This window comes from Vidua chalybeata, chromosome 1 (genome assembly GCF_026979565.1).
Source record: "Vidua chalybeata isolate OUT-0048 chromosome 1, bVidCha1 merged haplotype, whole genome shotgun sequence".
In the NCBI taxonomy this organism is placed as follows: Eukaryota; Metazoa; Chordata; class Aves; order Passeriformes; family Viduidae; genus Vidua; species Vidua chalybeata.
In genome coordinates this window covers 105244890-105271584 of record NC_071530.1, presented here as the reverse complement: position 1 = coordinate 105271584, position 26695 = coordinate 105244890, and the positions used below count along the sequence as shown (strand labels likewise).

The following is a 26695-nucleotide window of genomic DNA, read 5'->3' as shown; positions in this document are numbered from 1 at the left end:
AGTCCTCCAATTTGGATCATCCCAAACAAAGGCTTCTCTACTGAAGAAACACTTACTGTCCTTGTTAGAACTAAAACATAGGAGATGGAACTGCCCCAGCAGGCAGTACAACCCTAATACCAGTGTACAACAGGCCCTAGCAATCCAACTGCAAGGTCCCATTGGATGCTAGGTTGCAAAGTTGAAGGAAAAGTTGATTATGGCAAACAGAAGTTCTAAAAACAAAAGTGGAATGAAGGGGTACCAGTGAGGCAAAGTTAGGAGAGATGTGAACACTCTCTATTTTTTATCTCAGTTACATTCATCCCAGATAAAAATCTGGGTCAAACACATGTAGGATCTCCTCCCACTCACTCTGTACCTGGACAGCCGAATCTGTAAAGGTACAGATTTGTGTACCTCCAAAGTGTCTTTTACTTTAGAGACAGGCAAAGGCTCCAAGAGCATACTGGAGACAATGACCATATCATGGCTGACACACAGCTGGCTCTGCAAAACATACATATTCATAAATTTGTGCTTATTTATAGTCAGAGTTTCACCTACACTATCTAGGGTAGTAGGTTTTCTTCGACCAGATGTTATATGCAAGAAAAGGTGGCTCTTCCAATCAGTCTAGGAAGTGGCCAAGAATGACACACTAGAAGTGGAAGAAAGCAAGCCTACTGTAATTTTAAACACACTTCTAGTCAAAGACGACCTAGTTTATTATTTTGTCTTCAATAGTGGCCTTTGCCTCTAACCAGGAGTTCTGCCCTTCACTGTGGGTCTGGACTGTGACAAAAAAAAAAAAAAAGGCTGTCTCTTTTTATAAAGAGCCATCAGCAGGAGATGCATTGGAACATGAGACAAGCAGAATGAGTGCAGACTGGTCTGACCTCCACCAACCTGTAGCTCAGAAATTCCACTTGAAGACTACGGACTCAGCTACCTGAAGAAAACACCAACAGGTATGTCCCAAGCTTATGAATTTAAACTAATGTACTTATGTAGATGCAACATCTGCACAGGATTTGCATTCTAGTATGTCTTCACTTGAATTGTTTTACGCTTACTGGCTTAAGTCAGAATAATTTTATCCAAGAAAATAGAAGTAGTTATTACTATGCTGACACTGACTTAAACATTAGAAACATTCTGATCTAAACAAAGCTTAGGAAAACCCACAGGGGGTGAGTATCACAGCCAAGGCCAGGACTCACATCTTGCAAGTGCAACTGCAGCAGCCTGACTTCTAGTCTGATACACCAGTGCGAGGCTGCCTCATTCAAACTGCTCAATATCTGAAAAAGCACATTCCTACCATCAGCCTCCTTGTCTTCCAGCTGCTCACAGGAGCAATCTCCACTTCAGCTGGAAGCTGCCTACCTTGTGTGCAAGACAATGGAAAGCACAAAATAAAGAAGTTGCTGAGTGGGAAAAAACCCTAAGCAAACAACAAAATGCCTAACACCCCAAACCCTGTGCAGCAGCCAGAGAGCCTAGCTGGGGTACCTGACTGACATCAAGAGGGAGCTGTTTCTAACTTCCAAAGCAGAGCAGAGAAAATATGGCAAAGTTAAATAGTCAAAATTAATTTTTAAAACCCCTACCAACTGCCAAATACAGCTTCTACATAAAGAAAGTTTGTTTTCAGGATGTATACTGAATTTTGACTGAAGTCAACATATTTTTCACTTTCAGAAAGGGTGAAAAGGCAGACAATGCAAAATATGTAACACTGGTGGATTAATTTTCTTTATTCCAGCAATCAAGATCACAAGGGAGAGATTAACTAAAATATCAGAATTGCAAAAGCAGTTTTATGTGATGAAATATATAATACATATACATGAGACCATTTTTAAAATTTAGAGTTACAATGTCTAGCCATACAATTTCAAGCCCTTACCACACAAAGACATCTTCTCTGACAACAGATTATACTAGAGACAAAACAACCAATATATTGTCTAGACAATATTACTGCTGCTGCATTGTCTTGAACATTTAAGTAGATAGTCAATAAATAAATGCAGAAAAGAGCAATTCTGCTGTGTTTTTTTTAATAGTGTAATGGCTATTTTTATTAACTTGCAAATAATTAGAAGTATCTTAAAAGCAAAAAGTTTGGTTTATTTAAAAAGTCTGGCCAAAAGATTGTTTCAGATTCTAGGGCATGTCATACCTTGTCAAAGATATCCAGGATATTTCAGACAGGATGTCGGAATCAGTTTATAAATAGAAATATCTTGTTTTCATTGAATTTTATTTGGAAAACAACAAACCTATACCATTTTCATACAATCAAGTTTTTAGATATTCTATTTAAGTATATTTAGAATTTTAAAAAAGTATCCAAAAGTTATTTAAAAAGCCACTTTTAAATTTTGTTTACTGAATTAAACTAACATTGGCTTTCTGGGTCTCACAGAATGAAGCATGCAACACATGTTCCCAAGGGACATCTGCCTTACAGAAAAACCAACATTAAACTTACATGGGAGAAGAACAAATAGCATTTTTATTCTGAGAAGATAATTTAAGAAGGAATTTCTTTCAATGTTCAACTATGAACTACATATGAAAAAAGGATGACAACATTTGCAAGCTCCCAGAAACTCAGATACTGAAGTTCTTATTAATCATTTTCATCTTGTCAGCTGGGCATACTTTAAGATGACAGAGGAATTCAATATCAGCAAGAATCCTCTTGCAACTTCATTAGTCAACTTAGAAATATAAAGGAAAGGAACAGTTGCAGCAACTTAAAGAGATATATCAATGAAAGACCCTATAGTGTTATATCCATCCAAATTATAGCAAAGGTCACTGATAAGAAATCTCATGGCACTTAAGACATTATTTATTTGCTTTGTGTTTGATACACTGTACTTTACACTTGCACATTCTTGCTTTGCAGACACGAATTTCCCATCTACTCTTTACCAAACATCACCCTAAGCTGAAAGTAAGTTCTCCTTTATTCTCAATGCTGTTTTATCCTAATATACTTGACATGATTACCATGTTAAGAAAAATCAGTAAATAAAGTGTTCAAATCCAATTATTAAGTCAAATTACTGACAAAACGTTGCAGCTCATTTATTCAAGGACCATATACCCAGACCTCCTTCAATTAGCTCTTTGCTGAGTAACAGCAAAGATTTCAAGAAGACAGCTGGAAAATATCAACCTTTGCACTAAAACAAAAAGTGAAAGTATGTATAAACAATTGCAAACACACATGTACATTGTTCTTCATTAATCAATAGCTTTAATCAACAGTGTTTTTCCTTTGTACATAAAAAAGTGAAAAGTACAATTAAATTGTAAGGAAATTCAAAATGAAACAAACAAAAAAGATGACACCTTCTAAATAATAACCTTATGAAAAGGAAAGAGCTGGATGATTTTTAAACAAGAATTATTATGCTAATAGCTATCATTAGTGCTGTTCTATTGTTTCTCTACTGATAACAGTGTTCATAGGCAAGAAGACCAGGAGAAATTATCTTAATTAGCTTGTCAGGCAACTTGCACAATAGAGGCCATAGGGCTGCCCTAAATTAATGTTTCCTTTTATGGTCTTGAATGTACACACATGCCCAAACTCATCTGAAATGACTGCTACGGAAAGCTCACCCACAGTCTGGACAAGTCCGACATTTTGAGCACAGTAACCACTAAAAGTACATGCCTCACATGCCAGCTGAATTTAATGCCAACATCCAGAAAACACCTTTGCCTTGGAGCCCTACCACTACCCTGTTCCTGTTTCCAGTGTAATAAAGATCACAGCTCGCTTAAACCTTCCCTTTGACAAGACGCATGCAGTCTCACTAGGCTCCAGTCTATCAAGTGGCTCTTCAGTCACTCAATCATCTCATTTCCTCCACGATCTCTCAGTTTTTTCAGAAACTCCCATTAACAGTGATCATCAGGAACAGACATGGCATTCAAAGTAGGTTATTCCTTAATCCTTCTTTCATATCATCACAGAATGCTTAGCATTGGGAAGGATCTTCAAAGATCATCTAGTTCCAGCCCACATGACCCTGAGCAGGGATTTCTTTCAGGTTGTGCAGGGCCCCATGCAACCTGGCTGTGAACGCTTCCAGGGATGGGGCATCCACAACAACTCTGAGTGATTTGTTACAGTGTCTCACCAGCCTCATCCTGAAATAATTCTCACTTGTATCTGATACTAAGCTATGGTCTTTCAGTTTAAAACTGCTACCCCTTGATCCGTCACTACAGGCCCTGGTAAAAATCTCTCTCCGTGCTTCTGACACACTCCATTTATATACTTAAAGTCCACAATAACTCTTCCTGGAGCCATTTCCTCTCCAGACTGAACAATCCAAACTCTCTCAGCCTGTCCTCATGCCCCAGCCCTCTGCTCATCATTGTGGTCTCCTCTGGACCTGCTCTAACACTTCTACACTGCTCTTATGTTCAGGGCCCCAGAGCAGGACCCAGCACTCCAAGTCGGGTCTCACCAGAGCAGAGCAGAGGGGCAGAATCACCTTCCTTGACCTACAGGCCACACTTCTGATGCTGCCCAGGATATGGTCACTTCACGCCCAATTTTTCATGCACCAACATCTACCTTTTTCTTTGCAGGGCTCCTTTCAATTAATTCCTCCTCCAGTCTGTATTGCTACTGGGGATTTCCCGGATCCAGGAGCAGGACCTTGCACTTGTCTTTGTGGAAAATCATGATGTTCCCTGGGCCCATTTGAGATCTTTAGTATTTATTTTGACAGCAGCATAATGATTCTTAGATCTTTTTAAGCACTGCTCTTGAACAGAATTTTCCATATCCTGAAAGCATGGTGCACATCCTTCTTGCTCAAAGTAAGTAATAATTTTTCTGTTTTAAACAGACATGACTCTCAGTTAATCCAGATAACTCTAATCCTGGAGCTTCAAAACAAATTTGGAAAAAAAAATTCAAAAGTCTATCACTTATCTGAAAGGAGAGACAAAAGGACACAGTAAGAGTCTCACCACTACTCTATCCAGAATTTCTTACGATTATGGCAAATCCTGCATTGCCTTGCTCATCATCTGCCCTGCAAGCACCTGACACTCTGTTTTGCAACGTGCATGGATCTCAGCTATGCAACAGTTCTACCTTCCAAGTTAATTTGCTTCTGGAGGATGAAGACATATCTGCTGCACCTCAACAAGCTCATCACCACAGGAAAGCACTCACATTCTTCCTGTCTTTGTAAGCAGGACTAGCTTATTTGCAGGTTACGGCCACTTGTGCTAAACAAGGGCTGGTTCCTGCAAAGTAGGTGTATCCTGTGTCCCCAGCAGAAAAAAGTTTTCTTTCAAATGTGGGCATTTCACTAGTGACTTCATTAACTTGCTACTGAAAAAAAAAGAATATTCATTCTTTGCTTTCTAAAACTAGGATACTACCTTCCCTTACATCCATGTTGTTTCATTTGCTTAAGGGATTAAAATATTCAACCCTTTCCAGCTCCAGACTAGCAATCAGAGACTCATACCAAGCCTGCAACGACAGCATGTAACCATGTGGAACCACATAGTGTTTGCTTCCTATTGTGTTTGCTTTTGTTTCGACTCACCTTCTGCTGATTGTCACTCTACCACTTAAAACCACTGAAAGGGCTTTAAACTCAGTTCATAAAAGCATTTCTGCAAAAGATGTCAAAGACAAACTTTTCCCGAGGGTGTTCTTATTTGATGGAGTGAAGCAGAGGGAAACCATCTTAATATTTCCTGTGATGGGCAGCTTTATCAAGATTCAGCTCAAAAACAATACTGAAGTCTTCTAATGATATTTTAGAGATGACATAAGTTTTGTTTCCCTTTTAAAAGAAGGTTTTCCATATTAGTCAATGGACCTTTCCTCTGACATAATTCCCTCTAATATATGTTCCAAGTATGAACTGGCCAACAACATGTAACACACATCATCAGTCACCACTCCCTGAACATGAGCAAAGTGAACACAACAGATAACTTTGATAAGTTTTAGCCATGGTACAGGATACCAAATAAAATAATAGATAAGAGAAGGGTGAGTAAAGGAGAGAAGAGATGCTGGAACAACACCTAGAGGGCTGAAAGTTATCTTTAAAAGAGAAACAAACCACTAATAATCAAAGAGCAATAGGAAATAGTTTTGGTATATTTCATGTTAGTAAATACAGTTAACTTCCAAAAGGGTACACCACAGCACAAAGACATCCTTCAATTTTTATTGACCAGTTCAGGAAATGTTTTTATAAATAGGTAAGTAAGGCCTTGGCCATTTTGTATTCTCAATCCCTCTAGTAACCTTGTTTTCAGAAGTAAACAATGTATGTTTAAGAATTCTCTTTAGGCTAATTAACTGCTGTTTAGTAACAAATTTTCTTGTTCATAACCAGTAAGCAGGGCTTTTAGCAATATTCTTTTAACTCCAGAAGTACTGCCAGAAGGAAGGACTATTTCCATTTCAATTAAATGTTAAATTGAAGGGTGGAAGGAAGTTGTTAGGGATTTAGCAGAAGCACGAACGCCAAACAAATTACTCCTCAGTAACCTGCATGAGTCTTTTACATTTTGGTCACAGGTCAGAATGATTTCAGTCACGAGTAACAAGGAAACAACAAATTTACACTATTCAAAAAGAACTAATGTTGCCTGATAGAGATATTTCAATGACAGAACTGCTGATCTTCAAAAATAAGCAGCATGATTAAAACAGCTTAAATGAAAACCACTTTGCTGCAGATGTGAATGTCTGACTGAAAATTTCAATAAGCCCAAGTATTTATTGAAAACAAAATAAAAAATATAAGCATTTAAAATAACATATAAAATAATTTTATCATGTCACCATAAAACAAGAAAAAAGGAAAAAGTCTTCCTATTGCCCTATGTCTCTTCTGGAAGGTGGGGGAGACATATTTTAAGTCCTTTTATGTAGCTTTCTTACTTATTTCAGTGTTTTAATTCTTCTCATACTGATAGCTTACAGATGTGTAAAAACTTGCATTTCTCACTTCTCATAAGTTGAAGAAGCAAGATGTATCTGAGAGAAAGTTACATCATCCCTATCCACTAGAAATGGGATTTCTTTGCTAAGCTCCTAAATTTCCAAAATTCCTTAAGTCCTTACCAGCTTTATAAACTTAATACTTCTAAATGTCATCTTTCCAGCAGAAAGCAATGCAATACTATCATTCCACAGGTTAGCTTTAAGAATTAATTTTGCATATTTTTGAACACTGTCTTTTGGACTAAACACAAAATGGATCTGCTGAAAAACAGGTTCAGCTGCTTGGAACAATCTGTGGCCTGTGCACCAGAATCTACTGCTATTCACAAAGAGTAGTACTAAGAGGGATAACTCTGAGCCTGAGCAGACTTAGAGGTAAATACCTGTACCTGCAGCCACCAAAGGAGTGGCACAGTTCATTGGTGACTGGTCTAAGGTAAGATCAACACAATACACTACTAAACCCCAAATACACAGTAAGAAAAAAGGAAAAATATACAGAAGGGAGTAACCCCTTTGCAACTGTCTGCAGGGGAGCAGTAGGTAGTACTTCATATTTCTACTGAGTACTGGCTGTAACTCAACAGGAAGAAGGGATATTGTCCCCAAGCAAAGTCCTATTCAACATCCAATGGAGAGCTCAGCAACTGCTCCTTATTGCACAAACTGACAGGTTTGCATTTTCTGCTCATACAATACTCAGCATTAAACTGCCAGGTTAGGAATTGGAAGAATTACCCGGCCACTCCCAACTGGTAGAGACTAATAGGATTTTTATGTCCCCTCTTCGAGGGGGTATTTTTTTCTAAAAGTGCCTGGCAATTTCTATTTGATAAATTCTCTGCTAGTGCTAAGGGCTGGTGATGGGTTTTACCTGCCTGCATATCTTTCCATAGCTTGACATAGCTGCTACTTCTCACTTTTGCTATTTTTAAGAGAGTTGAGAACTGCTTTATATCCTTGTCAGTACAAGTAAGGAGCCCATACAATATCAGTACAACATCCAGTCCTCCCAGTTCAGAACACCAATAACCTTCTGGGTCCAAGTTTCCAGCCACTGATTTCCTCTAAGTTCCTAGTGAGGAACTCCTCTCCCCACCATGGTTTTATCTGGTGGAGTAACATGCTCAAAGAATGTTCTATTATATACATAACTTCAAATGTTCTTGTGAGTTATTTTGAAACCCCAAACTATTTTTCTAGAACCTTCAGGCTGATGTAGAAACTAAAAAATACTCCTTTCAATGCAAAAAAACACCCCAAACCCAACAGACCTGACAGAACTCTACCATCCTTGATATATAAGTGGACATAAGAATAGTAAATGGTATAGAAAAATAGAAGTGGTACAATAGCAATGGGATTGTAATAATTCTTTATATTTGATTCAAATATTAGGATAGAATCTGATGGCAGGATTTGATCAGTGTGATCATGAAGAAAAAGTTGCCACAAATCATGGCACAAAAAACAGTGTTTCCAAAAGGGAGAAAAAAAAAAAAAAAAAAAAAAAAAAAAAAAAGAATAGACTAAGAGATTGCCCATGACAGGAATCAAGACCTATAAACAGGAAAATGAAGGGGGGGTGTGTGTGTGTGTGTGCATTCTGTGCATGTGTGACCATGGCACAGCATGAAAAGTACTTTAAAAGGATACCAGTCATACCAAGTGTCTGTTCCAGACAAACAGAAACAACAAAGGTATTTGCACTGCCTGCTTTTTGTACCTGAAAATTTGAAGGCTGGATGACCTCACACAAGCTTTGTGTATAACCATTGTAGAGACACAAGCTTCTGTAGAGGAGCAATGATTTTAAGGACACTGTTTTTTTTTTTTTTTAATGCCTAACATTTAGCAGAAAGTTCCGAGCAGAAAGACATCTTTCTGACAACAGGAACTAGCATAATGAGAAGAGCAGGGCACATAACCCTGTTGTCATCTCCTTACACCAGCAATCAAACCAGTTGTCAGGAAGAGTCAGGCACCCTGGCAGAGTTAGACACTTAGAAATGAAGCAATGTGAATATATCTGACTTGTAACTTTCAAACCTGTTTTAAAGGCAGAGCAACTCCAAACAACACAAAATATGAAACAGGCTACAGAGTGCTGATTTTAAACCTCTGAAACACAATTCATGTAAGAAAACAAAAGACTTCTACTCAATTGTTGAGCCAGTCAAGTTAGTGTCCTTTAAAAATAATTCCCTAGTTTAAACTAATGACATTTATATTCAGTAATGGACTTCAGGTGGAATTCATCTTCCAAATTTAGACATCCATCTGGGGGTGAGATGAATCATGCAGTGAAAGTGCTTATTTCTCTCCACTGACTATAACAGGAGCCTGCAGAACCAGCTCATGTATAGGCAGCCAAAGCTGGCATTAACAAACCTGTCTCCCGACAGCTAATGAATGCACAAGTTTAAGTGGCATGGCATGCCTAATGGTCATCTCCTTCCACAGTCTCAAAAAATCAGGCTAGAAAAGTTGTCCTTCAACAGGGTGAGAAGCAGCACTGCCACAAATTAGCAACTGGAATTAGCTTAAGTTGTATGTATATATTAGCACCCATTATTTTCCCCCTGCACAACAAATAGGGGTTTGTTCATGGAAAAATAAGCACACCTTTCAAATATTATTACACATGCTTCTGACATCTTTCTACAAATCTTGATATCTGTTGAATATGAAATAATTTTTAAAAATAAGGCAACTATATAAGGAAAGCTATCAGGAAATCTGTATCTTCAGATAACAATGTGTAACTGGATGAAAATATTTTATGAAGTCTACTAATTCCTTAACCTCAGCCTAAACTTCAAAAATGTTTCTACAGAAAGCAGGAACTAAGGATTTAATAATCAGTTACATAGTAAAGTATAGTACTAAATCAAAATAATACATTATGATTGAACCAAACAGTTAAAACCTGTTATTTGCAGAGCTGCCACCTTCACAAAAGGAACAGGACAGCTATACTAAATAGCAGTCTCTTGTTTCAAATAGTGTGAAGATTCTCAAATGGAATATTGCTGTCCAACACAGTATTACTTCTAAATTTACAAGTAGTAAGATATCTTGATTATTTCAATAGCCATTAGAGACACAGAGAAGTATATTATTACCAGTAAGCATGTCTGGAGGAGGAGGAAGTGCAATAAAAAATCCCTGCAAAGGAGTCAGAAGGGAAAGCAGAAATAATCTGTCTACAGTCAGCCCAGGCCATGCATTTGTTTGACCTATACACACTCAAAACCACCTCTTCCTTAGAACATCCATTACATGACCAAAATGTTCTATGCACCAGCAGTAAGAGGATAAAGTCTTATGAAATTAAGCCATTGACTGACACGTACCTGCAGTCCTATCCCTGATAGGATACATGATAGGTCTGAACATGATCAGATTTTGTATTTTGGAGATTTTATATTTTGATGGCATGCACAAGGTCTCACAAAGAAAAGAATATGTAACCAGTGGCCTTAAAACCCTCCTTAAATATCTTAGCACCCCACTGTGGGCCAAAGTCTGAGTACTACTGTTAGAAAGGATTCTGAAAAACTAATAACAGAGAAATAAAAATAAAAAAGGGGAAAGCTTTGAAACAAAGCAATGGCTGTACTAAGCAAGATCCAGAGGTCCATGTCCATTCAAATACCCTCTCACTAACAGCAGCCAAGAGTGGAGCATGCAAGAATACAATAAATACTCAGAATGTTTCCCAAGAATATTCTTTGATCCCCCAATGGTTTGCAGAAGCAGGATTTCCTGAACAGGAATAGGTAGGTATTTGATGATTCTTCCACGAAACAGCAGTTTCCCTGTACACTGATGTAATGTTTAGACTCCTTAAATTCCTGAGGCAAGAAATTCTATAGCTTAATTACACGTTCTGTTGGGAACCACCTCCTTTTGTCTGTTTTCAATTCATCAGCTGCTATTTTCATTAGATACCTCTTAGCATGCATGCACTAAAAAAAGACATTGAATAAACACCCCCTATTTTGTCTCATTAGTTGCTGAACACTTAACAGGATGCTGTCACACCAGTTTCAGTCACCTTTTCTACCTTAGCAAATTCATGCTGCTCCCCTTACAGAAATTGTTCCATATTTCAGATTTTCTCTTCCTTGAAACTGCAACTATGTTCTTTTTACAGCAATGACAGGGATAGGTGTAAGCAGGGCAAAACTGCAAAGATGATTAAACTTCTTAGAAGTTATAATCATTATTCTCCCTTTCTTTCCTAACCATTTCTAGTGGCAATAGTCAGCTTTGAAATCATCTTTTTAGATGAGAAGGCAAGATTGTTCTTCTCCACCTCCAAAAAGAACACATAAAGCAATTTATGGGAAATTTCATCTGCCATTTTAATGTCTGGTTGCTGAGCAATGTCAGGTCCCTGTGTAATTCTAGGGTCTGCCTTTGCATCTGCTACCCATCAGTGAAGACTGTGGGCTCACTTTTCTTCTATACACCTTATTAACTTGAACATGCTCCATTAACATAACCCTGGAGAATTATTACCTGGAGCTCCTCTCTACTCTATTTACTCCAAACCTTCTCTTATATTTTAGTGATTAACTTAACCACATAAAATCCTTTCCCCCTATCCCATGACTGCTTGGTTTCTTCAAAATTCTTTGGTAGTGATCCTTGTCAAATGCTTGTTGGATATCCAAGGAAACTGCTTCTGTCAGATCTTGCTTATTCATGTACTTGCTTTCAAAAAACCTCCAGCGAGTTTGCAAAACATGATATCCCTTCACAGCAGGCTTCTAACTCTTCCTCAATACATCATGTTTATCCATGTTATTTTCATTATTATTATTTTCACTGATTTACTTGGAACAGATGTCAGGCTTAGTAATCTGTAGTTCCCCAGATCTGTCCTGAAGCCTTCTTTAAAAATAGTATCACATACAGATTAGGACACTATAGATCACACACACATGAATTTGTATCTTAGCTAGGTGTTGTGTTTGTTGCTTATTGTCTACAGTACAATGATCCTTGCTTGCTTGCTGTTTGGAAAGTTGTACTTCTAAAGTGCAAAGCAGGCCTCTCTAAATACATGGAAGTGGTTTTCATTTTTTCCACAGAAGGTTTAAGCATTATCTTTAGGAAGATCAGTACATCATAAAAATTTACTGTAACAGTAATACTACAAACATTTAATTGCATCAAAAAGTCTCTCTCATCTTTCCAGTCTGTAAATAACAGTTCCATAAATATATGCTCCTGTGCAGCAGTGGCCATTCAACTATGTAATAGCTGTCCTAATTACCAGAAAACACAAATGAGCTTGTGAAGACACACTTATTCATTTGCAAATGAGACAGCACGTAAAGAGAAGTAAAACTTTCAACATCTTTCTGGAATTGGAGAACTTCTGTGGAAATTACAACTAACAAGCAGGCAACTTGAGATAAGGACTAAAACAATGTACACAAGTATTTTCAGGCTCACCAATTTTGTGTGAAGTTGAAGTTTTACAAGTTTTACAAAGTTTTTAAGCACTATCTAAGTTTCAGGTTTAAATTCACACAAATTTCCTTAAACATAGTGCCAACTTTCATCTCTTTTAACTCACATATCCAAAGACAAAGAGTTGAAAATTAGTCTTACAAACTGATCAAGTGCTTTTCTGTGGTGCAAGCTCAAATGCTAGGTTCATTGTGACCGTATTTCTACTGGCAGGATGTTACAGTTACATATAGCAGAATGTTTAAATCCACATGCAACTGTTTCATCTCCTTTTTCACCTCCGTGTTTTGCATCATTCTAATAGAAGCTTGTAGTTCTAAAACCAACAGAAGAGCAGCATGGATGAATCAATTCAGTATGTTTAAATCAAATGTAAGGAGAAAATTTTAAGAAAAACCTCATCAAGATTGGTAAAAAGACCATTGGAGCAAGCATAGTGTTCACATCCTATGTTTTTACAGTATTAAGAAGAAAAAAAAATTACCCTAATTACAGATGTTGAAAAAACACCTTTCCAGACATGAGATGAAAACTTTTCCTTGTCTTAAATCCTCTGGTGCTGCTCAGTCTTCTGGGCAGCAGGAAAGTTAACAGCAGCCTCACTGCTGCTGCTGCGAGAGTGAGATGACACAGCTGACAATAAAGCCATACACAGCCTTGATATTAATAGCAGAAAGCTAAGACACCCCAGAGAACAATGCAGTTACAAAGAGTTCTCTCCCCTCTTCCCAAGCTGTCATAAGAAAGCCGGGAGGAACAAACAAACAAACAAACTTGTCTGTGAATACAAACAAAAATGCTCTGCCTTTCAACACCTGTATTTAATTTCAACTGCCACACTTATTAGTTTGGCCCTCTTAAATCATTAAATGAAAATCACAGAACAGCTGAAACTGGGACATCTGGAGGATGCCTCCCCCAACCCCCCCTGCTCAAAGCATGTAAACGACAGCAAGTTGCTCAGGGCTGTGTCCAGCTGGTTTTGAGTTATTGCCAAGGATGGAGAATCCAAAACATTTTTTGGACCACCTGTTCCAGTGATCTATCACCCTTAAAACAAAAAACCTCTCTTTTTTCTGATGTTTAAATGGAATTTCCTGCATTACAATTTGTGCCCATTACTTCATGCGCTATCAGTGGAAACTACGGAAAGCAGCCTGACTCTATCCTCTTTATTCCACCCCATTAGGTTATTTACACACATAGGGTGCCCCCAAGCATTCTTTTTTCCAGGCTGAGCAATCCTAGCTTTCTCAGCTTCTCCTTGTAAGAGAAATTCTCCAGACTCTTAGTCATCTTAGTGGCCCTCTGTTGGACTCTCTCCAGTATGTCTATGTCTCTCTTGTACAGGGGAGCCCAGAAGCACACAGCACTTGAAGCATGGTCTTACCAGTGGTGAGTAGAGGGAAAGGATCACCACCCTAATCTGCTGGTAACTTTTCCTAATGTGTCCAGAACAATTCTGGTCTTCTTTGTTGCAAGTGCACATTGATGGCTCATATACATCTTTCCCACCAGGACCCCCAGGTCCTTTTCTGCACTTTCTTTTCAGCTGATTGGACCCTACCACATACTGGAACCTGGAGTTGTTCCTCCCCAGGATCACTGAATTTCCCTTTACTGAACTTCTGGAGGTTCCCATCAGACAATTCCTCTGTCAATGTCCCTCTGGATATCAGCACAGCCCTCTTTGGTCTATTAGTTCCTCCTGCAAGCTTGCTGAGGGTGCACCTCTGTGGGACCCCAGGTCAGTAACAAAGGTGTTAAACAGGATTGTCTCTGGTACTGAGCCTCAGGGTACACCGCTAGTGACTGGCCACCAGCTTTTGAGCCACTTGTGAAGTTGTGCCACTGATGCCAACCTTTTGAGCCCATCAGGTCAGACAGTTTCCAGTTGCTTTCACTGTTCACCCACCCAGCATGCACTTTATCAGTTTGTTTATAAGGATGCTACAGGAGACCACACTAAAAGCCTCACTTAAGTCAAGATAAACAATGTTCACTGCTCTTCTCTCATCTACCCAGCCAATCTCATCATACAAGGTGGTTAAACATGATTTCTTCTCCAGGCTATGCTGACAAATTCAAATCAATATCTTGTCTTTCATATTTGAAATTTATTCTGGCTTCTGTTCTTCATCTTCTCCAATCTAGGCTTTTTAGTTTTTTTATTTTGATGTCTACAATACACTTACTAATAGTTGCACATCTACTAATGGAGATGTCCCTAAAACAACAATCTTACAGCACTGCTTAACAAACTGCTTATTCCAGCCAGGCACTGAAACAACAATGCTTCTTTTTTTCTCCACAAATGTATGTAAGCTAGTAGCAATGTTGTTGCAGCTGTAATGGCCTAATGACCTCAGAGATGCATGGAAAACACCCTCCTCCCTGCCCCCAAATATACTCACTACTTACTACCATGTCTGTAAGAATTTTTCTCTCCTTTAAACTGAGTATTTTGTTAACAGCATCCTTTCTACACATTTAGGATAATAACCATATTTTGTCAGGCTCTTGACAGAAATAACTTATTTTCTCATATTTCCTGGCCTCCCTGAAAAAGAAACATGAGGAATTTCAGGGAGCATTCTTCTCCATATGTTTTTTTCTTAATTCTTTCACCCTCTCTTCCCTTCAGAAGTGCAGTGAAGAAATATCAGGGCCCAAATTATGCTTAGTAAAGGTCTATCCTTACACTATCATGAATGAAAGAAAGCACAGCACGAAACCCTCTGCACTCAAGTGATGGTGTACCTAGAAGGCAAGCATCCTTTCAACCTCCACTAAAACTAAAACTGCATCAAAAAACTTTAGTCAGCAAAGAAGCAATGCACTTTTAAACAATTCCAGGTAATGGATAATCCAAGTAGCTGGCTTGGCTAAATGGTAGCTCAGCTCTGTAGGCACTACAGTAACAATAGGCTACAGTTGTGGTTTTACACTGTATTATACACCCAACTAAGTGTTTCAAACACACACTGTGACATTAAATGGAACTGGAAGAGCAGATTACAACATAAATCCTATATTCTTTCACCCATTTAATGATGCACTGCCAAAAAAGAAGTCCATTTAAAAAGCCATGTTGTACATCCAGCCAGGACACGTCTGCTACAGCTCTGGACAGACCACGGGCGATTGTCTGACAACCACTTCTGGGGTACTAATGCTCTCTGCAGCTCTGTGATTGACTAAAATATTCTGAACAAATTTTGATTTGTTCAGATCATATAATCAGATTATAACAATTACCACAATTTTCAAGCAGCTGATGCTCTAGGCCAATGCTAGTTGACAGTACCCATTTAAAAATTCTTTCACACCCTTACAAAGTTAAATCAACTTGGCACTCTCTCTCTCTGGTAGACAATTGTCTCCTTAAAGTATGAGCACTATTCATCCAAGTGAATTGCTGCATTAAGGGGGCAGTTGGCTGGCATGGGGAGGACCAGACTGATTGACAATGCATGTTAGTCACAAAGAAGTTGCAGCAAGAGTTTCTAAAAACCAAAAAGCAGTCAGGACCGTGAATAGATGAAGCAGACTGAAGACACAAAAGTACAGGATGTATCCAGGAAGGTGCCGGTGCTTCAATAAGCTTCCTAACTATGACTAAACTTAAAACAGTTCTCGTGTCTTGTTTTGTAAATTTAGCATTTCAAGTGTTTCAGAGAATTTCAGTTTACTACTTAACCCCTTAACACCAGCTAAATATTGCAGCAACAGTTATTTGGGGAGGGTTTTTTTTTCCAGAGCTGTGTATGCTAAACAGCTAAGAGCTCTGTGAAGCTTCCTAGGGAGCGGATTTTATTTCACCCCTGAAATGTTAATAAAGGAATGTGGGACAGCATTTAAGGGCCCATTCTCAAATTATTCTAAGGAGATTACAATACTCCCATCCCCCTCCCCCTTGTGAAATTTCAAAGAGGAAGTACAAGAAACCCAAACAGAAAGTGCTTAGGTTATAATAATCACACAGATAATCGAATTAATTAATGATTCCAACAGATACCAGAAGCACCAAAAGAAAAACTTGATACACAAGAGCGCAAATGTTACATTTTACAAGAAGTATAGCAGAGTATTACATAGGTAATCACTACATTTGAGTTCATTTGTCAAATATTATTTCTTCATCATTTGTGTACACAAAACAGATAGCGTCGTGTAAAAGCATTAGTGGAAGAAGCCAAAGGCACTACTGTCTACTGTGGAACTCAATGGGATTACTCCAGACACCACCAGCAAACACGTGAGATAACATCCAGTTCCATTTTCGGTGTAAATGAATTACCCAATTCTCACCTCAGCAAGACTACATAAAGACACTCAAGATGCCAGCCTGAGGCTGAAAATACAAACAAGGCTTCCCAAACCTCACACAAGTTGTCATATAAAGCCTAGATTTAAACAGCAAATCAAACAGATTCCTTTAATCTACTTAAGGATAAACTCCTCCAAAGTTTGCTTAACGTTTACCAAGTGTTTTTCTCATGACAATTCCATAAAAAAAGGTTCATGGAGATTCTAGTTTCTGTAAAATATTTGTAGTCAAGGTTAAGTGACATATTGTTATTCACTGCTCAGTGCAGTGAACTAATATAACCACAATCTAATTGAAAAAGGGCAAAAATCTTTGATTCAACTGCTAAATTAACCTAGTTGTTTGAGCTAACAGATCCAATTTCACTGCCTGTTAAGGCAGGCAACACTTTTTTTGTCTTCATTTTATACTCTAATGAAGTCTATTTCAATAGAGTTGCCTCCATTTATCCCAGAGGACGATTTAGTCCTTTTGTGTACAGCTAATCCAACTCTCCCTGAAGTCAAGGGGAATTTTGCACTTGACTTCAGTGTGAAAAAGGATCACATCCTAGAATAGCAACGCTAAAATATCTGAATAAAAACAGGTTCAGATTTTCCAGTCCTAATTAGCCAAAAAATGCCCCAGACAAACAAACAAACAATCCTAAAACAAACTTCTTAAAAATAAAAAAATTGAATTTCCCTTTCAGTTTAAAGCATGTGAGAAGTTATTTAACATGGCAATGTTTTTAAAGAGAATGATCCCATTCAGATATTCTGACTGTAAAACTGTACTATCTGCATCTGCTTTGGCTTTCAGTTTCAGGGGAACTAGAGGGAAAAGTAAAAATCCATCAAATCTAGGAAATATTTTAAGAGAAGCAACAGTTTAATGGCATGGTTTCCAAGCCATAGAAATCCTGCAACAGTAAGACCAGCAAACTTTTCAGTTTTCCATCAGAGCAATCAGGGTTTCCTCAAGAACTTCTTACACTGTGATAAATCAACAGGCTCAGAAGTCTTTGCAGGTTACTCTGTTGGCCTAAATATTATTTGATTCCATCACATATATTACCTGGTTACCAGGCTACACTGTACTGCACATAATGCAGTAAACAATGTTTATTTCTAACTATTTGTATAACAGCAAAAATACAACAGACCTATGAAGCCCAATTCAGTCTTACACAGACTGACTACATGTCCTATATAGTTATAATAGTAAACTACCCTTCTGAAGGCATTTTTTTAATATTTAAAGTGGAGAAAGAATTTTATTTTTAACTGAAATTCCTAGAAAGACACAGATTTACTTTTAGGAAAACCTATACTGAATTTTAAAACATACTCAATTTATGTTGTTAGCCATCAAAATTTTAAACAAATTTAAATCGCCAAATTGGCAGACCTAATTCATAACCACCTGAAATCAGAACTTGAATATTCAAATATCTAAAGTAACCAAAGCTGTAGCAAGTGTAAAGAATATTCCACCCCTCAATGTCATCCACATAGTGATTCACTTGAATCTCAGACACATTTAGGGAAGACAAGGTTAAATGACAGAGGAGAGATTTTTTTGTTTCTATTTATGTATCTAAGAAAACAAAAACTTGGAAATATGGGATCTATCCATTCTAATGCCTTAGAGGTTGTAGTGACCAAAAATTATTAACAAAATAAAGCTAATATTCTCTTTTGTAAATATATCTATAAGATTTAAAGCAAAATGTGGTTTGCACTAGAATTATTGCCCTCCATATCCTTATCTAGGAAGCAACATATTAACCTGTACTTTAAAATGTAACACTGGTTATTTATATGAATTTCAATCAGAATTTCCATTCAAATGCCACTGAACACATGCTAGGAAGAAATAAAAATGTCTTGCATAGAAATTGCACTGTCATTGCTTAAATAATTATGTATATAGCTTAAGAGAATTATTAAGACACTTTACTATTACATTAAACATACACACAGAAAATCCATGACCCTGGCAAAAAGCTAACAGAATTGGTATAAATCTAATATGTAGAGTCAATATATTTTACTGACTAGTAAGGCTCAACGTCTTTCTTTGGGAAAAGAATGAAGAAGCCCAAGTGTAAATCTGAGGTAAAATAGTAATTTAAAGTAACCATATAAAATAAAGGTGTCATGCTTGTTAATTTAAGTCATGTATTAACTTGGCTATGACTTCACCATGTATGCACCAGATTTAAATAGTATTCTGATGATATGTCAGACCTAAGCAAAAGGGAAGGGGAGGTAATCAAAGAGCCCTAGATTTCATAACCAATGCAAATGAATGCCAGAATATTCAAATACACCTACTATGCATGAACAAGTCAAACGTTTCCAGGGAAATAATTTTTCATCTATAAACTAACACTTGTCTCATTTTATGTACATCATGATAGCCTGAATCAATCAGTTCTACGGTTTCTACAGTGTACAAGATAAGAAATAATTCCTAAAACTAAAAAGATTGATATCTTTAGCAAATTACATAATACGCAATTATTCAGCAAGATATTTTGAAAGCTTATCACTTTAAATAGCCTCAATCACTATGATTTATGAATTGTGCTTTAAGTGTGTAGCTGTGCTTAAAATACAGTACAGAATTGTACTTGAAAGTAAAAAATAAAAAGGTACCCATATTACTATTGCTTCCTAGCCATATACAGTTAGAATTTAATTTTTGCGTGATCTGAAACTGAAAATTTTGTACTTGCATTTTGCTCTCTCACTCAGAACCACAGAAAAACAACAACAAAAGCCAAAAAACACCCCTTAAAACCCACCAAATAAATACACCCTTTTTTTCCCACCAACTACAGAATGTTAATACAATGCCTACTTCTCAGGCTTGAGAAAACAAATATTACTCAAGAAACTTTCCCCAACTGACTAGTAGTAACATCTCAGGAATTATCCTTGTTTTCCCTTTTCTTCATGGGTAATTGTTTTCAAAAGGAATAGTATTTTGCTCTATGCTCCAAGTGCTCCTGAATAGAGTATTTAACTTTACTATGAAAATAGAATTCAGCATGGCCGTCTACAGCAAGACTAATATACTCTTTTTCTCTCCCCAGTGAATGTTTTTCAGTTAGGTATGGATGAGCTGATGTGGCCAATGCTATTATAACCTTTAATCATCCATTAAACAAATATTAAACACCAATATCAACAAACCGATCCTCTCTTTGCTTTAAGGGCTTTGTCATTCTGTAATGCAACTTATATCCTAAAATATATGGCAGGGGGAATCCCAAAAAAACAAAACCAAAGAAAATACTTTGGCAAAAACCCCACATATCACATGTCTCAGAAGCCAGAGAGCACACTTACATTTTAAGGCATTGCTGCTGGAAAAAAACCTGAATACTTTTTATTTAGGACAGGCAGAATGAGAAGTACCATCTGTTGCTCAAATAACTCATTCTGAAAATTAGCCTCAAACTAAACTTCCAATAATTTTTACTTGAGACATTCAGAATTTATCATGATATTTGCCTAGATAGACTTCCGGTCTGATTTATAACAACTGCTCTTTAGTAGGCTTCACCTAAAGAACATGTGCATCAAAGAGAAGCTTTGTTCAGATTTAGGATCAAAAACCCCAAACAAAAGAAAACTACAAGTTTTCCATCCCCATTCAGTAAGAGACAGGCTTCTTTTAAGAATGATACACAAATCACCTGGGCCAGTCATCACACAGAGCAGAGAATGGTCTTTGTCTTGTAAAAAATTGCATTAGGAAAAAAGACGACAAATATCTGTATTTTCCCGCTCACCTGTCACTGAAGTATTGCAGGATTTTCTGTTAGGAGAGATCACCTACGAGCTCCTAAGATGCATTACTAAGTACATTCACAGCTTCATCAGAGCATCGCTATAAGTTCACACCTCTATGGAAATGGGCAGTATTTCAACTGACTACCACAATCAGAGCTTGTCACAAACATTAAATACCAGGTATCAACAAAACACCAGCACTCGGAAAATGTTCCGCTGGCATATTCTGTTTTCAGCTCAAGGTACCAGAAGAAGGACACCAAAGCTTATCACCATAAGCTTTCCTCCCATTTCATCTCACCCTTGGAGGGTTTTTCTTCTACTCTTCTGTGGTTACAAGTGTCAGTCATGATTTTAGTTTCCAATAAAATGTTCTTGAAAAGCAAGAAGATACACATAACAACTGAGACCTGTTTTTTCTTTGTCACACTTCAAGCATAAATATTAATGTTGTTATCTAACCATACTTAAAATAACTTATTAAAACCGGATTGTTCACTATTAATTTGTTTTAAGTCTCCCTTTCCTGGCTGACTGCCAAAACAGTTATAATGCTATACAATTGCAATACACGAGAGATCCATAGCACCCTCTAATTACTCTTTAAATACTTCGCACAAGCACTGCCTTTTCTTACAATTGTGAAGCCATTAGGTAGGGACGAAAATCTCAAAACTTTTAGCCCAGATACTTTATTTTATTTCTAAAGTTTGCATGCACCATCAAAATGTTTGCCTGAATTATGGGCAAACGTTTGGAACGTGAACACCATCCTCCACTCTGACCCTTTTTTTCTATAAGGGCTGTCAGTCCTGGGAAGCATACCTGAGGCCTGACTGCATTTAAACTCCATAATTCACATCATGAATAAAACACTACTACTGCCTTGGTTTTGCAACACTACAGAGTGCTCGGAGCATGTGCAAAGGAACTTAACCCTACTAAATCAAACTCCTCCAATACGAAGACTGAGTTTCAATGTGTGATTAATGCCACAAAAGTCTCCTGAAAGTTTCTCCAAAACAAATTTAAAGGCCCTGATCTGCAAAGATTTACTTATGTGGGTGTGTTTACTCAACTTCACTGTCAATGGAACTAAACAAAGTTGTTCATTCTTGTAAGCCTCATCTAGATAATCCTAAAATTTCAACTAAAAGGGCTCATCACGTCTGAAAAATCATTTATTTTTCCCAGACTTCTCTAGACTTCTGGTGTGAAGAAAACCATAGAAACACCTTAAGCCAGAGAAGTTTTTCATTTCCCTGAAGTGACAAGTCAAAAGACAAATTATTTGATGTTCAGGTTCACCATCAGAATTCAAAATTTACATAAACATTTAAGATGGTGCAGTCAATATTGATATTTATTAAAGTCTCATGTAACACTACTATAAAAGCATTTACCTTCCAAAAATACAAAGATAAAATACAGCCAGGTTAGCAAAAAAAGTTATCCAATTCTCTACTCAACAACTAACAGTGTTCAAGAAGCCAAAATACAAATTATTCCAGTCCAAGGTTTTACTTCCTCAGCATTCTCCAACCATGCTCTATAACATTACCTAATATTGCAGACAAGAAAAATCGAAACAAAACCCCATTCTTGGCCACAACAGCCAACACAATCTTACATGCTATTAGTGATGACCTCTACAACAGCAGCCCACTGAGCTGTGAGGCTCAGATAACCAGCCAGGGCTAGCTAGAAGTCCAGCTCAAGGGCTTGATTTCAGCTGTGCATGGCTTTGGTCCACTGACTTACGGGACACAGCGTGAAACCCAGTGGTCTATGCAGTGCCTATGCAAAATGACTACAGAGAGATTTCCTATCCTTTTTCCAGCTACCCTTTACATTTTCAAAGAATATGTGTTTAAAAGGAACAAAACTCATGCTCAATTTCTGGCATTAAAGGTACTATCATCTTGATCTCTGATCCTGCAATCAGCCATGCGTGTTAACTTTACCTAAGGGTGCAGCCCCCTCATTTCAATAACTTACTTTGGTGCCAGTTTCTGTTTTGATGCACCATCAAGGATAAATCCCCACAAGTGCAAAAGGCAGTAAGAACAATCTCTTATATTCTAAAATTAAACTTGTCCTACAATTAGTCGACCGCGTCTTTTCAATATTACATTTTCCCTACTAAACTAAGCATACACATGTCCAGGTTTACCTCCAAAACCTGGCAATTGGTGATACAATCTGGAACCCTACAGCTCTAATAATTGGTGTGAATGCAGCCAGGGACTGTAGCGACTGAAGGAAGTTCCCATATGGCAATTGTAAAGCAGTATTTTAAAAAATTATAAAAAATAGTGATTATCACATCATAAAATCCATCACTATAAAACAGCCTCCTACTGGCACTCTAAAGGTGAACAGAAATGAAAAAAATCCTGAGACTGAGTTACCTACTTGTATTGGGAGGTGGCTCCTCCAAGACAAAAACTAACCCATTCTGTAACAGTAGTTAGAGAAACTGCAGTTCTTCCTCATGGATCAATCTGTTCCATCAACAGGCACAGGACTTTCAGAACTAGAAGCCTGAAACCTTTCAGGAGGACTTCACAGAAACCACAGGCTGTGTACGTATGCACAGAACGTGTCCTATCTGAAAACGGCTGCTTGATGTGACACAGCAGAATAAGGACGCGTTCCTAAAGTCATTTTTGTGTTAGTACTGACACCAATTTTTATATTAACATCAAGGCACCTCACTCAAACTGTGATCAAACAATGTGGAAAAGTTGGATGCAAGTAGGGAATATGAATGAAAGAACATTTTTCTTGTAACTAATCTTTTGAACACAAGGAATTGTGTCTATTGAAAATGTACAGCTTTTGTCCACAGGTAGCGCATATGGAAAAGTAAAACCATGCAGCCAGGTTGTTCAAAAAGTAAACTTTGACCACATAATCTGATGTGTGCCACACTGCAGACTTTTGCATCGCTGTCACGTGACAGCCATAATTTATCAGACTGAACAGAGCGATAATTTCGCTCTTCAGGGGCTGCAGAAGTGCACAAAGCTCAAAATAAAGAGCATTTCTTTGGTGCAGAAGACTAGTTCTCTGCTCTGTTGCATGAATATTGATAAAAACCCCTATAATGTGAAGTTTTTCAGTAATTCCGTTACACAATATGCAGCGCACCAAAAATGTATTACGTATTTTTCCAGCTATTTCAAAATAATGCAGCAATTTAAGTATACTTTCAGTTCCACTCATTTGTTTTGTACCCAAAGAATGGTTGTTGAGTAACAAGTATTTCCTTGAAAATCTTTCACTGTAATGCAAAATACAGATTAAAGCAACCTTGGGCTCACCGGTCTCATTCCAAATAGAACGGTACTGGGGTTCAGTTATTAAATGACTATTGAAAACTGGACCAGTAGCTCTGCAAGCAGCAAAACCAGGGAGGCCCCATTTCCTGCAGCAATTTCCAGCTTGAGGTAAGCGTTGCCATGAATTCTCTGCTGTGCAGGTTAAAAGCACCGTTCTACCTGGCTTCCTTACTTCCAGAAATTTTGTAGGAACAGCCCACCTGGGAGACCTCTGCTGCCAAATTTATTTGAAATCTTCTAACAGCTAAAAGAGTTATTAGAGGGACTGAAGGCACACAGAGATTATAGCTCTCTTTGAGCTGCACCTGTTAAAGAAATAAAGCTAACAAAGCATGTGGAATAATTAATTACTAGCAATTGCTGCTACTAACTACTGCCACACCTGGTACCACAGGATCTTTTTCTTCAAAATTCAGCAGGAGCACAGTGCCCATGCTGCTGTCCCTGTTGCCATCACAGATGCTACCTTGTCCCAAAATTAACCACAACACCCTGGCTGTGCAGAACACACACAGAGTCTCCACTCTATGCTTATGCTCACTAGGAACCTCCTATAACTAAATTTACAGATACACATCAGAAGTAAGAGTGGAAGTACGAGATTTTGTTGTTTGGAAAGGAAACATTCTTACTTCTGTGAAGCCAACAAAAACATGGTTATGGCTGGGCTATATCTACAAACAGAGGTCCTGCAAAGGTAACCGACAAGGCAATTCTATCCCTCTTCAATGTTTACTTTCCAAAAAGGAAAGAAAACGACTCTGAAGTAAACTTTTGTATCTGCCTCCCGACTTAACATCAATTTCGTTTGCAAAATTTGCCTGAAATATCATTCAACTATCTAATAATTATATTAAGTGAAAACCAATACACTTTCTTTGTCAACACACTCCAAGCTTCAAAACTGGTTTTGGAACATTCTGCCACTTTAGTTAAATCCAAACACCTACTTTTTAATTAATGACCAGCCACTGGCTAGGGTTAAATCCAGCAGGTACATCTGAATACACCTTTACAATATGAGCTTCAGAAATATTTCTGTCCTAGTTTGCCAGTGCCAAGCGGACCATACCCACATGCATACAAGACACACAGAAGCCCATACATTAACATAATAAATAACCATATCATAAACTTCACAGATTTGTAATAATGAAAATTGGAGGAGTCACACTAGCCCTTGGTCTGAGCACACAACTTTAAGCACATAAAGCCTGCGGGTCCACGGAGAGCAGAAAGTTATGTGCAGACTCCGCAGGAACAGGGGCCTGTGTGTGTCCAACACATTTTTTTCTTAAACAGTAAGGAAGACAAGAAGCCTTGATGAAGTGTGATGATTGAACATTTAAATTAATGACTCAGAAATGCACAGCGGTCATGTTCCGGGCTCGATAATAGGATAAACCAGAACAGTGGGGCGGGGGGAAGAAAAATTAATAGAATATAAAACCACGCAGGCCAAGCTACAGGCGACTCCTGAGTTTTGCCCTTTTTACATCCTCCGGCCCCGCGCCGGGAGCGAAGCCGGGAGCGGCTCACGCCGAGCACCAGCCCGGGCGGAGAACGCCGCCTCCGCCGGGGGGCGAGCAGCCGGCCCGCGGCGCCCGAGGCAGGGGCCGGGAGGGGACCCGGGCCAAGCAGGGGTCACGGGGCCCTCCCCCACTACCTTACTCCCCGCAGCCCGCCCCACGCAGCCCGCCCAGCCCAGCCCAGCTCCCGCCCGCCCGACCCCTCGGCCCCGCGGGCAGGGGCTCGGGCCCGGGAGAAAGTTGCCGAGAAAGTTTCTGCAGAGGAGAAGGGGCCGGGGGTGCGGGACGCCCCACGCCCCCGGGGCGCGGTGGCGGGGCGAGGCCGGGGGCGGGCGGCCGGGGCCTAGCGCCTCCATCGCCGCCGCCATCACGGCCGCCGCTCCCGTGGGGCGGCGGAGCGGGGACGCGGCCGGGGCCTCACCTGCCTCTCCTCGGCGTGGCGGGTGGGAGAAGGAGGGGGGGAGGGAAGGAAGCGGGGGCCCCCCCGCTCCTCCCGGAGCCGCGGCGACCCGGGGAGGGAAGCGGGGAGGAGGGGAAGGGAGGAGGGACGAGGAGGAGGGGAGCCGAGCGCTCCGGTGCGTGCGGGGAACTGGAACCTCGCTGCGGGAGGAGGAGGAGGAGGAGGAGGAGGAGACTCCCCGCCCCTATGGCCGGGATCTCCGGTGGGCACCGCGGCCCCTCCTCCGCACCGCGTTTCCCTCCATGCGCTCCGGGTCGGGATCGCCGCGCCTCCCGGCGGGGCAGCGCCTCCGCGCCCGAACCGGAGGCCGCGGGGAGGAGCCGGACGGCCCCCGCGGAGCCGGGCTGGCGGCGGCGGTCCCTCCTCCGCGCCGCTGCGCACCGAGACAACATGGTGGAGACGTGCGGGGCGGCGCGGGGGCGGCGGGGAGGGAGCCGGGGCTTGCCCTGCCCCGCCGCTCGCCCGAGGGCGGCCGCCTACTCCCGGCCTTGGGTCGCGGGGACCCCGGTCGGGGTAGATCCTCCCGCCGTGCCGTGCCGGGCTGGTGAGCTCGGTGAGGCTCTCTTGCCAGAGAAGCTGAACGCGAAAGATTCCGGCAGCGGAGCCCTCCGGCGTGGTGCGGGAAAAGCGAACAAAAATAACTTTAAAACTCCTCGCCTAGGCATCTTCAGGTGGGCCACGGCTTCGGCTCGGTACATTTAGTTTCCTGTGGGTCAAACAGAAGCAAGACGGCCCTCCGGCAGCGCGGGTGCTGCAG

At 39.6% G+C, this 26695-nt stretch overlaps 1 protein-coding gene across 2 annotated transcripts in view; it reads right to left on the bottom strand.

The window, feature by feature from the left end:
* YES1 (YES proto-oncogene 1, Src family tyrosine kinase) overlaps window positions 1–26385 on the bottom strand; it is a 49245-nt gene extending 22860 nt beyond the window's left edge. For both annotated transcript variants that reach the window (XM_053947725.1, XM_053947715.1), the window contains exon 1: window positions 25900–26385. The gene's annotated coding sequence lies outside the window, so the exon portion shown is untranslated. The remainder of the gene's footprint in view (window positions 1–25899) is intronic.
* Between the last annotated feature and the right edge of the window lie 310 nt (window positions 26386–26695).